Source organism: Cupressus sempervirens, chromosome 10 (genome assembly GCF_028749045.1).
Source record: "Cupressus sempervirens isolate cs-2001-9-10 chromosome 10, ASM2874904v1, whole genome shotgun sequence".
In the NCBI taxonomy this organism is placed as follows: Eukaryota; Viridiplantae; Streptophyta; class Pinopsida; order Cupressales; family Cupressaceae; genus Cupressus; species Cupressus sempervirens.
In genome coordinates, this window is record NC_143127.1 from 277789959 (window position 1) to 277802667 (window position 12709).

Sequence of the window (12709 nt, forward strand, 5' to 3'; positions counted from 1 at the left end):
TCTCTATGGAGACATGCCTCTTAATATCATATACATATGCATTGAGAAGGTAACTTGAAAAACACATAGAATCTACAAGTGCTATTACAAGTTACAACATATCCAAAATCCTGGGATATTTAACAATGTCCACTGTACTGTCCCAAGTAGTCCTTATGAACTCTAATGCTTGAATTTCGATTTCCAATTTTGCTGCGAGATCAACCATATTATCTTCTATAGATAGATTAGGATCCCTCTTTATTAACTCTCTAGCATTCTGTAAATGCCTTTGCATTATCTACATATGGGGTGCCAACATAGCTTGAATAGATATAAGCTTTGCTCTTATTCTGCTATCTTCTGCCATTAATTCAGATTGTCTCCCTTGCAAAAATCTCATCTTATGGAAATGAACTGAACTAGAACTTGCATCCATGTTCAGTGTGTTTGCACTGTACTGCAAGTCAGCTTCATTCTTATCCATTTGTGCTCTTATTTCTTTTGTGAATATGGAAACATCACATAACCTTTCTAAACAATATGTGTACATTCTGAACTACATTTTCCAAAATATCTACAAGATTAGAAAGTTCTACCTGTCTTACAGCTAACTCAGCTGCAATTTTCTCCATGACCTTTTTTTCAAACTTCCTCTTAGACCATTGCATAAGTTTCTCATTTGTATCAATGTCTGGATCATTCAATTTTTCCACTATTTGAACCAATTATTCAATGATTGGAGCTTGTTCATTCAAGTTATCAATAACAATTGTGTTAAGGAAAATGTCCTTGATCTCATACTATACCTCCTTCTGTTGTTGTTCCCTTCTCATCTCTTCTTGTTTAGTTTTCCTTGTTAACAACTCTCGAAGTGTCTTCATCTGATCATAGGTTAAATTATTTGTGTCCCAATTAGGAATCACAATCACTTCATCAAGTGTTATAGGCTTACCTTGTATTCCTCCCGAAGATTTCAATTTTCTTTTCTTATTTTTATTCCGCTTAGAGTCTGGGGTGCTGGTACTTGGCACAAACAACTATAGACCATTTGTGGGAATTTGTACACTCGGTCTTTGTGGCTCCTCGACTCCTTTTGTCTCCATTTCTTATGTCCTTTGCTCCACATTAGTTTGTCCCTCTCCAGTGGCTATCACCTGTTGCTCAGGTGCATCATCCTTATCTTTCTAACACTAGAAATGAGTTCACTGGTCAAGCTCAGTTGCACAACCTCCTTTGTTCCCTCAATCCGAGGTCCTGAGGCATTGACCATCTCATCTATAGTAGACTTATCTACTCAAACATTTGGGTCTTCTTCCTTCTTCTCTCCTTCAGAATTTATACATACATTATCCTTATTTACATCGTTTGTCTATTTAGGTTCTTTTGCATTTTTGCCTTCATTGCCCAACACACTCTATTGCTCGGCAACACTTGCATTTGCATCTACATGACTTTCAATTGGATTCAAAGTGATAATAGGAATAGGTGGTGGTTCGACTAGTTGAGAAGTTACCTGTGTGTCAATCTTTGGACATTCTTTAACTTGTAATACCACAGGATTAGTGGTCATCAATACTTATCTTGCTGACTTCTGTGTAGGAGCTTGCTCCTTTTGTTCTTGCTCGGTCAATGTAGTCTTTTCTAGCTCTTCCTTTGCATTTGTCCCACGTTTCAGTGGATCTTCTATAGGTTCATCCTCTATGGTGACTGTTTCAATTTGCTGCTCACTTTCTTGAGCCATCTGATGGATTGAGTCAACTAATTGCTTGGCAACATCATAGATGTCCTCATTATATAATTCAACTTGGCCAGCCTCCTTCTCTTCCTCATCCTTGTTCTCTTCATCATCAAGCATTAAACCATAAATCTTCTTCCATGGTATTTTGCTTTCTTGAACTACCTCTTCTACTTGGTTCTTCGATAACAAATATGCTCTCCTCTTGGGTACAAATCTATTTGTATGATCTCTCATAGCTAAACAGATTTGTTGCTTTCTCAATTCAGGTAGAGTTTGGGCCAATGAGGCTTCCCTTATTTGTCTCTTGGTCACTAATGCCTATTTCCATTTTGCATCAATTTTGTTGTACAACTCCTTTGGAATCATCTTTCCTAACTCTATAGGTGTATATTTAAAATTTGCCATCATATCCAAAACCGCTTCTTCTACCTTACTTTAATCAGCATTAATTAATGCATCATATTTTATATAATGAAATCCAGATATTCCTGCACTACCCCTTATATTCTTACCAATGTTATGGGACTTGGACTTGTCTCTGACTCGGAAAGTCAGAATCCGACTTGGACTCGGACTCGGACTCGGTGACTGGACTCGGCCAGTACTCAGAAAATTGAAAAACACATGAAATTCAAAGATTTTTAAGGATTTAGAGATTTTTTCATACATCATTTAGTCAATTAACATCAAATACACAATAACTGAGATAAATAGAAGCTACTTAACATTCATAAACAATTTTGCATAGATCACATAACAATGAATTTCTGAAGGAAAAAAATAGAATAACATAATATAAAATTAAATAGAGTGTCACTGTCAAATGTCTACAATATGAAATCCATGGAATCAAAGGTTGAAAACATATATCAAAATATTAGTTAGAGTGTAGAAGACTAAGGTTCATAGTAGCCTATGCCCTCCTACGAATATGCCTAAGATAAGTCATGGAAGACTTAGATATTGAGAAATATGTTTGTTACAGCTTATGTGCACATTGTAGACAACAACAGGGCTCTCAAGTATGTCTATCAATTTGCTTGGTGAAACACAACCTTTAACGGTAAAAGTCTTTTAATAACAATTATAGTGGGCTTAAAAATTTTTGCCAAGAAAATGCTCAAGGACATAGCTAACAACACATATACACGTAAGTCTGAAAGTTTATAACTTTATGTACAACACTAGAGAGTTCTAACATTCATGAACACGTAAGTCTAAAAAAAAAGAAAAACTCATATACATCATTATAGAATTCTAACACAAATATATGTAAATTTGAAAATATTTGTACAACATTACTAAACTCTACAATGCTGAAAGCGACTTATTCATAATGGAACCTAGATAGTAACCAATATTGGCAGGGAGTCTTCAATTTGGGTAACTATCCTTCATTTTGAGATGCAGGGCTATTCAGCTATGTAATTTGCTATAACCTGGTTAACGACATTTGAAGATTTAAACATTAAATTTCCTATAATAGTCAAGATTTTCAGACATAAATTTGAAGATTTAAGATTTAAGATTCAATCCTTAATAAATTCCTGACATACCACAACATCATTTTTAGAATTAATATACACTGAAAAAAAAAACCTTCCAAAAATCTCTAAGTTTTTTAAAAAATAAAATAAAATAAATTCGGGAGAGTCTTGGGCTTGGGACTCGGCAAGTCCATGTGGACTCTTCCAAGACTCGGTCGACTCTAAGTCCAAAGGCCTTTTGCCTTGGAAAGGCCACCTCTACCTTAGACTCGCAGAGTCCCGGAATACTGATTCTTACATACCTCGTCTAAGTTCTAGGGCTTCTTGTGTGTAGCAATTCTGAATTGACTCTAGTCATTTGACTCGGTCCTCTCTACATCCTCTTCCTCATCATCCTTCTTGACTATGAGCCTTCTTGGTTTCTTCATAGTTTTGCTTGGCTTGGCTTCCTCAGAGGTTGTCTTCCTCTTTGTTGAGCTCTGGATTTGAGCTGGCTTGGTTACCTTCACAACTGCTCTCTTTTGAGGCTTGGCAATTGCAGTAATAGTTGCCCTGGTCCTTTGTCTTGTTACCCTTGGTGGTTTAGGTGTAAGTTTTGTGGCAGGCTTCTTCAAGCTCTTCTTCACCTCAAGCTCGGGAACAACAATCTATTTGCTTTTTGTTGCTCGTGGCTCAACAACCACTAATTCTTTGCCTTTGCCTTCTGCTACTTCTTCTTCTTCATTATCTCCTTCATTACCTTATTCTTCATCATTGCTCAAGTCTTCACCTTTGCCTTGTGTACTCTGTAATGGTGCCTCACCAAATGTACCGTCCAAGTTCTTTATCATTTTCTTCCTCTCTCTCCATCTTAGGCACTTTTGTTTCCATCATGATCTTGATCTTTGTTGTTTCATATGTGTCGAATGGCTTGACATCCTTATTAATAGGTTCATCTAATAATATTGTTATGGCAACAACAACCTCATCAATTTTCATCTCATAACCTAGTGGTCTCAACCATGCAATTCTTGGTAGAACTGCTTGAACATAAGTCCAATCTATATCAACTAGGAAATAAATGTGATTGTAGTACTTGTCTACCAGAGATTTAGGTATTCTTGACCTATTTTTCATCTTTTGTTTAAACTCTTCAAAGTACCCATCCATGATAGTCTCAACATCATCTCCTAGCTGCTTAGTAAACTCATTAATTTGTTGAGTAACTGACTTCTTATTCCAATTCACGTTACCAATGGTAGGAAATGAATTTTGCACATAAAAGAATATGCAAACTAACAGTGAACCAAACTTACACATTGTATTATTTTCTTTCTTGATGCTTTTTAGGTTCTCATCCAATTGTTGTAGTTGCAAGTCAGCAAGATCATATTAATGACCTTTCTTCACAATTTTCCATGCTACGTCAATTGCAATGCACGATACACTTCCTGGTCGACTAGATTGATAGAATTTGTGAGCCATTACCCTCACTGCAAAGTCCATCTCTAGATCTTTGATAGTGGAAATTGACATTCCTCGCTTATTCCATTTAGCCAACGTATTTGCTTCAATCACTTCTCTCCCTTGGCAACGAATAGATTTCACTTTATCTAAAATAGGGTATCCGGTAACTCAGTGGATAATTTGTTTAGTGATAACAACCGGTCCTCCTTCTAACCATAACTTCATATCATGCACATGACTTAAAACAATTTTGATCCATTCTAATTTGAAAACCTGTAGAAAATTTAGGGCATGAGTTAACCCTTTCTCAGCAATGTGTTTGTGTTCCTCCTTTAGTTTCCCATCAAAATGTAGCTTCTCATATGCATTCCTTAGTTTGAAGTCTCTAATTTCACCAATTTTGCACGTATAACAGCATTTGACATCAGGAATTAAAATTACTCTAGGAGGGATGAAGGATAGGGCTCTAGATGCATCTCCCTTAACTAATATCTTAGGGTATGCCTTGAATTTAGGCGGATTGCAAGCATCATTATGGATCAATTGATTTTTACTAACCTTGAATGATAGCTCTTTCTCCATTATAGCTGAACTTGATGCCATTCTTTGTGCTTAGGGTTTGATTTTCCAACTCTGCTTCACTCGGTAACAATACGACCCTTGAAGCACACTTGATTGTCGATGGCATGTTGTAAGATCTTCACTCAAATCGCTGTTCAACAATCTGAATTGCTCTAGCTCTTTGGTCTCTTGAAAACTCGAATGCATGACAAGTAAAATGATCGATGAAGTCCGTTATAAAGGTTAAAACATTTGAATTAGGGCCTCATTAATGCATCGTAGATATAGTGGGTGTGCAACAACTGTCTTGGCCATCTCTATAAAACTTGGCAAACATACTTCCTTTAGCTTCGCTCAGTCAATACCACTGCAATCTTCAGTTCGGTCTATGTTCCAACTTGGTCACTATAGCAACTTGGTCCTTACTAGCATTTTAAGACCCTAATACTTGCACTCAGTCATCACAAGTTATTCAACTCAGCTCCAAAATACATTGCTCGATTCAATCAGATCTATCGTCATGCATCTAATATCATGCTGATTTGGACTTTTATGCAAACAATTTTAGGAATTGATGTATGATGTTGCAATTTGGAACACAGTTCCATACATACCTCTTTATTTAGTTTGAGGTGGGGGAATCACCTAATCCATTGGATTGGGTGATCACAATTTCACCATTTGCACTGTTGCTTCCATCAGATTTCTTCTTCCAAGTTTGATTCATCTGAGTTCTCACTTCTTCTGCATTGACCTTTACTTTTCCATTGCTCTCTTCATCATTGTATATTGGTGCTCGGTTCCTACACTCTTTGCTTAGGTGATCAACCTTCTGATAGTGAAAACACACTGGCCCAAAATGTTTCCAATTCTTTCCTCTAAAGTGTGTCTTCACATAATTTGCTGCAATATGTCCATTCTTACCACATAGCTGACAAGTGACCCAAGTGTTGTAATCCCAACTTATTGCATTACCTTGTCTAGGTGCGTTGCCTTGATTCTTAGGTGTCCAGTTAGGTTTTGCATTAGATCTGCAATTTTGTGCCATGTGACCATGCTTCTAACATGTATAACAATATCCTTTCTAGATCCCTTATTGACCTTTGATCTACACTCAATTGCTTAGTGTCCATACTTGTAATTAAAACAATTTCCATTGAATTTCGGTTTAGGATTTGACTTACCAACTTTGCTCCTGCAAACATTTGCAATATGGCCCGGTTTTCCACATTGATAGCATGTAGGCTTTTTGTTCTTTGGTTTTGCAGTCACATTCCTCTGTTCTCCTTGCTTTGATGACTCTCCTTGCTTGACACCTGATAGGAACTCAACATAGCCTAATCCAAAAGTGTCATGAGGTCTCCTTGATGCATTCATCTGTTCATCAAGTAATCTCATAGCCTCTTTAGGTTTGTTCATCCTTTCAATGACTTCTTTTTCAGCTCTCAATTCATTCTTCAGTTGATCATTTTCAAATATCAAATTTGCAATCTCTTCCACCTTTCTAGCAATCTCATGATTGACACTTAATAATTGATTGACCATGTCAAATTGATTTTGTGTCATCCTTTGCACTTGATTGATCCTTTCATCAAGTCTTATAGCCATTTGCCTCTTGTGTTCATTGACTATTGCTCCTCAGCTTTCTTCTTTTGTTCCATGACTTCACATAACCTTACTGAATGCATTTCATGGTCTCTTTTCAGTGCTCTAACTTCTTCATTCATATTTCTGCTATGGCTGCATTAGATTCACTAGATCTTCCTTCATCAAACAAGTCTTCAATAGTTTCTTCTTTGCATTGTGTGTGATTTTGTTGAATTTCCATCTCTTTCCTTCTCTTCAAGGATTTCCTCAATGTCTCCCTTGCGGTCTTAACTTTTTCAAATGCAAGCTGAACATCAAGATTCTGATTTTCAATGATCTTTCCCCATTTGTAGGCTTCCATTTTTCAAGATCTTTAACTCTCAAGTGGTTAGACTTCTGCTAAGAGAACACTGCTCTGATACCAATTGTTGGAAATCTAATAGGGAAAGTGAGATACTAAGAGGCGGGGGGGGGGGGGGCGCGGGGGGTGTGAATCAGGATTTTCAAAACTAATCAAACATGAACCATGTTTGATATCTTCACCATAAATCCTCATTAACCTTAACCTTATATCAAGTCAATCATATACTGCAATGTAATATAAGATCTAACATCTAATAACTCAAATAACACATATAAGCAATTAATCAACACATGACACCAGTTATGGTAACGAAGAAACTCATAAACCCTCCAAGGTGAAGGTAAAACTATGGTGGGGATGACACCTACAAAGATCTTCACTACTGCATCAATAAAGTGTGCCTGTTAGGGCTACAAAGTTTGATCACTTTTGATGAGCTGCCCTATGTAAATCTATTAGGAGATTTACATAGGCTTGTTGGGACCACTCTGTTAAGAGATTTACCCTGAAACACCGATTAAAATGTTACAATATCTTATCCTTCGATTTGCACTAGAATGCTGATACAAATCTCCTCTATCCAATATAATATTACCTCTTTGTGATTGATCTTCATTGACTCCATTGCACTTCTTGGTCGCCTTTGTCTTTTACTTCTGATTCACCTTAAACTTCGCACTTACACGATCCTTTGTCAACAACTTAACAACCATACACAAACCTGGCTTGAATCCTTCTTTTATAGCCATCTAAGAAACTTCTAGAGCCCATCCAAGGATTTGGATCTATCCTTTTTGCCGCTTAGTCCTAATTTTCTGATTTGTTGATTACCTTCCATAGGGATTAATGATCTATGATTGCAGGCATAATCACCTCCTTAATTCTCTCCTCGATCCTTAAATTATGCTTCTAGTTCGGAAAAAACAGTTTACATAAGATTTTGTGCCATTACAAACTCATATACAAAAATTGTCTTACTCTGCACTAATAGTCACCAGAAGGACTTCCTACCAAAAGAAGAGCTTAAGAAAAATAATTTATGTTTCAAATGCCAAGAACCTCGGGGACAATGGCACACTTGTCACCAAAAAGAATCATAAGAGAAAAAATGGTGCTACAAGTGTAAGGAGAAATGGGGTCCCGAGCATAGATGTGGTAAGAGAGAGAAAACCCTAGCATAAAAAAAACACTCAATATAGAGACATACATGAAGCCGAATAAAAGAGGAAAACACGATGAAGTGGGGAGCAAAAATGTCCAAGAGGCGAATGAAGGATTGGGAAGCAAATGGAGCTTTATGGAGGAACTCCTTTAGCCTCTACAACATTTTTTATTCATCCCCCCATGTAAGGCAATACTAATAATGTTAAAACCTTGAAAATCATTTGGAGAATAGGACATATAATGCAAATGTAAAGATGAAACAATAAAAATAAAATTAATTGATAATGTGTATATACTTTGTATCTTGATGCAGTTATGTGTATTCTATATTTTTACCTCATCTTTAAAACACTAACATGTATAATTTGTCTCCTTGTAATAGATGTAATTCTCTTATAGATTGATCTCAAGAATAAAAGATACTTAAGTTACCAATCTTGATTTTCCAAGAGGGAAATATACATTGCTTGAGGGCAAGCAAATTAAGGAAGGGCGGACTGTTAGAGACCCTCAAATAAGATGCTAAATCCTATCCATTGAAATATAATTTCCTTTAAAGTAAATAAATTGATCAAATATTATAATTAAATTAACAATCAAAGTATATATTTTAAAAAGTAATAAATTAAATTACACAATGAAATTTGTGCAAGCATCTTCTTCACCTTTTTGGTGTGCCTTGAAGATTTTGATGTACTACATTTAAAGGGATAATTGTTGGTTCTTGCTTGTCGATATTCCTCGTGTGACTAAAGTGAAGTTGTAGGCATGACTTCATCCTTTGTAGAGCTCATGGTGTTAAGCACCTCATTGTTGATCTCCTGTTTGGGATTATTGTTGTAGGTTATATTACCTTTAGATGATGGATACCTCATCCTTAGGTATGTCTTGTCCTTGAGAGATATATCCATTAGTCATCCACCATCAACCCGATCCTTCTTCAATTGCTTTAGTGACTCATCCAAAGTGGGTGTTTGCATTTCTTGTTGCTCAATCTTGGGTAGGAAGGTTGGTAGGATCGGCCTTGGGTTGAAACATTTTGAATCTCCCTTCACCCTTGCTTTTGTCAAGCAATTGAGTATCTCCTCCATTTTTTGGTACCCTCTTGCTAGGGTCTTACTAAATTATTGTTGACTTCTTATCAACTCCCTCAACATGGTTGTCATATCCATATATGCTTTTACATTCTATCAATGGGTGCGATGGTTCTCTCGACAGGATGGTAGAATCACCAATTTGTTACCGCAATGATGTGCTTGAACAACCAAATGTACCTAACACAAATGATAATGAACCCGACGGAAAATCGGTGATGTACCCAACGATAACACATGTGATGTTCTCGATGACAACGTGAGTGATGTGCTTGATGACAATGCAGTGAGGTGGCTGACAACAATGCAGGTGATGTGCTCAACAACAACGCAAGTGATGTGGCTGATGGAAATAGTGAGGTGTTCGACGACAATGCAAGTGATGTGCCCAATGACAACGCGGATGATGTACTCGAGACAATGTGATGAGGTGTTTGACAACACGTGGGTGATGTGTCTGACGACGATGCGAGTGATATGCCCCATAGCAATGCGGGTGATGTGTCGGATGACAATGTGGGCAATGTGCCTAATAACAATGCAGGTGATGTGTGCGACGAGAGCACAGGTGATGTTCTTGATGACAACATTCTCACATTTGTACAATAAACTCAACTCTTTGGCACTCGACACCCTTTGACTTCCTTTGACACCTTTAATTAAAAGGAGTCAAGTATATGGTTCATAGATGCCAAATGTTTATTGATGAATAAATTCTAATATAGGGTGCTCACCAATAACTAGATTTAATTGGAAAGAACAAAGAATTTGTATTTTCAGATTATATATCTTAGTGTACATCAGATGTGTCTTCAAGTGAAGATATCACAAAGTTGAACAATTACACACAAGTGAAATATCTGAAACAATATCTCTAACGACAGACTAGGGTAGCTACTAATAACATAAATAGACTAGGGAGGGTCTTGCACTTTTGAAATGCAAGGGGACACAATTCCAACAGGAATTGCAAATACACAAGAAAATAAACTCCACGATGACTTCTTGCAATGCCAAACACGACATTAGCAAGGGACTTCGAGAAGTTTCTGAAGGGTTACATGGCCGACATACTTAATTACTTCTATTATTTTATTACTTTATTTTATAATTAAATTTATTTATGAAAGTAGTCCATATGATATTATTTGAATTTGGGACCACTTAATAAATTAATTGAATTAATAGGCAAGAGCCTACAACACTAGGGCAAATTGTGAGCCTCTTATTTGGGAGGTCTTGGGTTCAAGTCTACTCAAGCTTAAGAAATAATAATAATTGATCACAACAGATAATAATAATTAATCTTATCTTCAGCCTCTTATTGATCAAAAGTTAAAAAAAATTAAAAATTATTGAATTAAATAAATTCCCATTTATTTGGGACATCACAAAATCGAGAAAGAAAAGGATGATATTGATATGCGAAAGACTAGATACAGATATGGTCTAAACCAACTGAGGAAATGATTTATAGGGAATGGAAATGAATATAAATGCTCCTAGAAATGAAATAGGAAATGTGAGCTTTCAGATCTGAATTCTCGACTGTTGAAATGTTAGAAGGAGCTGTAACTGCAGATTTGGGCCCTCAAGATTCTAATTTGACTCTGCCAAATTTGTGCAGAAAATGCTAGGGACAGGTCAAAACTTGTCTTGTACCCAGGAGCAGATCGCCAATGGCATTCAGTACCCAACAAATTTGACTAAGACTTCTTGGATCTCTTCAACTATGTCCGATATTATTGATTCCCACTTGGTGGCTCCGTCACCTGATCTTACACAATAAAACGGTGAAAAATGTTGGCCCTTTTTAAGAATCAACCTTGAAAATGAAATGAAATTACATAAGGAATGATGAAATAGAAACAAGATCTGAATTGTAAATCACCTTATATCTCGATGATGCAATGCTTCTTTGGATGTGATCACAAATGTTAATGCAATATCTTGAACTCCACAAAAACCCTAAAGGAAATCGTGAAATATAAGCCTTGGATGATGGATGTTGTAGTTTGACATAATTCTTGATAAAGGAGGGATGCTTTGAAGTATTGAAGACTTGGATCCTTGAATTGGTATGATCTCCTTGTTTGAAGATTGTAGATTGAATTTTTGTGTTGAATGAATGGGAAGGGAGGCCTTTATATAGAGATCTCAAAATAAAATTACCTCTAGGCCGACTTTATAGATGTGGAAAATATGCTTCAAACTTTAAAATGAGGTGAGACCATCTTAACGTGAGGAAATGGAATAATTTAAAGGGCACAATTATAATAAATGCCACAACAAGATTTTTATGAGAATAAATTACGAGAGGAGCCATAATATTGATTTAGATTAATAAAAGGTCTAACCCACTTTATATGCTAAATATAATAAGAGAGAACCCATGATATTAATTTAAATTAATAAAGGTCTAACCGACTTTAGGTGCTAAATAAATTTAAGAGAGGACCTATAGTATTAATTTAAATTAATAGAGGAGGACTCATAATATTAATTTAAATTAATAAATGAGGACCCATAATATTGATTTAAATTAGTAAAGGAGGACCCATATTGCTAATTTAAATTAATAAAGGAAGATTATATCAATTTAAATTAATAAAGGTAAAGCTCCAATGAGTGTTAGAAGAGCGTGAGATCAATGTGGGAATCCATACAGACTAAAATGGGGCTAAAATGAACATCTAATTAAGGTTGCTTACTTTCTAGAACGATATAGGAATAAACATGTTATGTATATTCTCATTTATTATAGTGCTCAGATTTTCCCAGTCATTAACCTTTGTACTTTCCACCAATGAGAGATGTTTTCCAAGCTCCCAAGTTGGCCACAAGATCTGCAGCCTTTTGTTCCCTATAACAATGTGAGGTAAAGGAAAAATAATTTCTCTTCATATTAATATTTCTTCTATGGTTGCTTTAAGTGCCAACTTCGACAACTTTTTTTAGTAACAGAAGACCACAATTTGCAAATCACAATTTATTTCTATTTCTCTATAACCAGCTCTTTAAGAAGCTTGAATATTTGCAAGAAGCACTATCCACTTCTCATAGTTATTGATTTTGTTCCCAAAAGAAATTAAACCTCCAATTATAAAGTTTCCGGTTCCTTTCTCATCTCAGAATATAAAACTATCCCCTACTAAGCCAGGGTTGCCTTTAGAGGCATCAACAAAATTTAGCTTTACAATTACCCCTCTTGCAGGCACTTGCAGTTCTTTTCTTTTATGTTATTTTTATCATCTATTAACCTTTCAATTGGAATCCCATTTTTGTT

At 36.0% G+C, this 12709-nt stretch overlaps 1 protein-coding gene across 3 annotated transcripts in view; it reads left to right on the forward strand.

Moving 5' to 3' along the window:
• LOC149533726 (EKC/KEOPS complex subunit tprkb-like protein) overlaps positions 1 to 12709 on the forward strand; it is a 68347-nt gene that overhangs the window by 37554 nt on the left and 18084 nt on the right. The gene's annotated exons all lie outside the window — the stretch shown is intronic.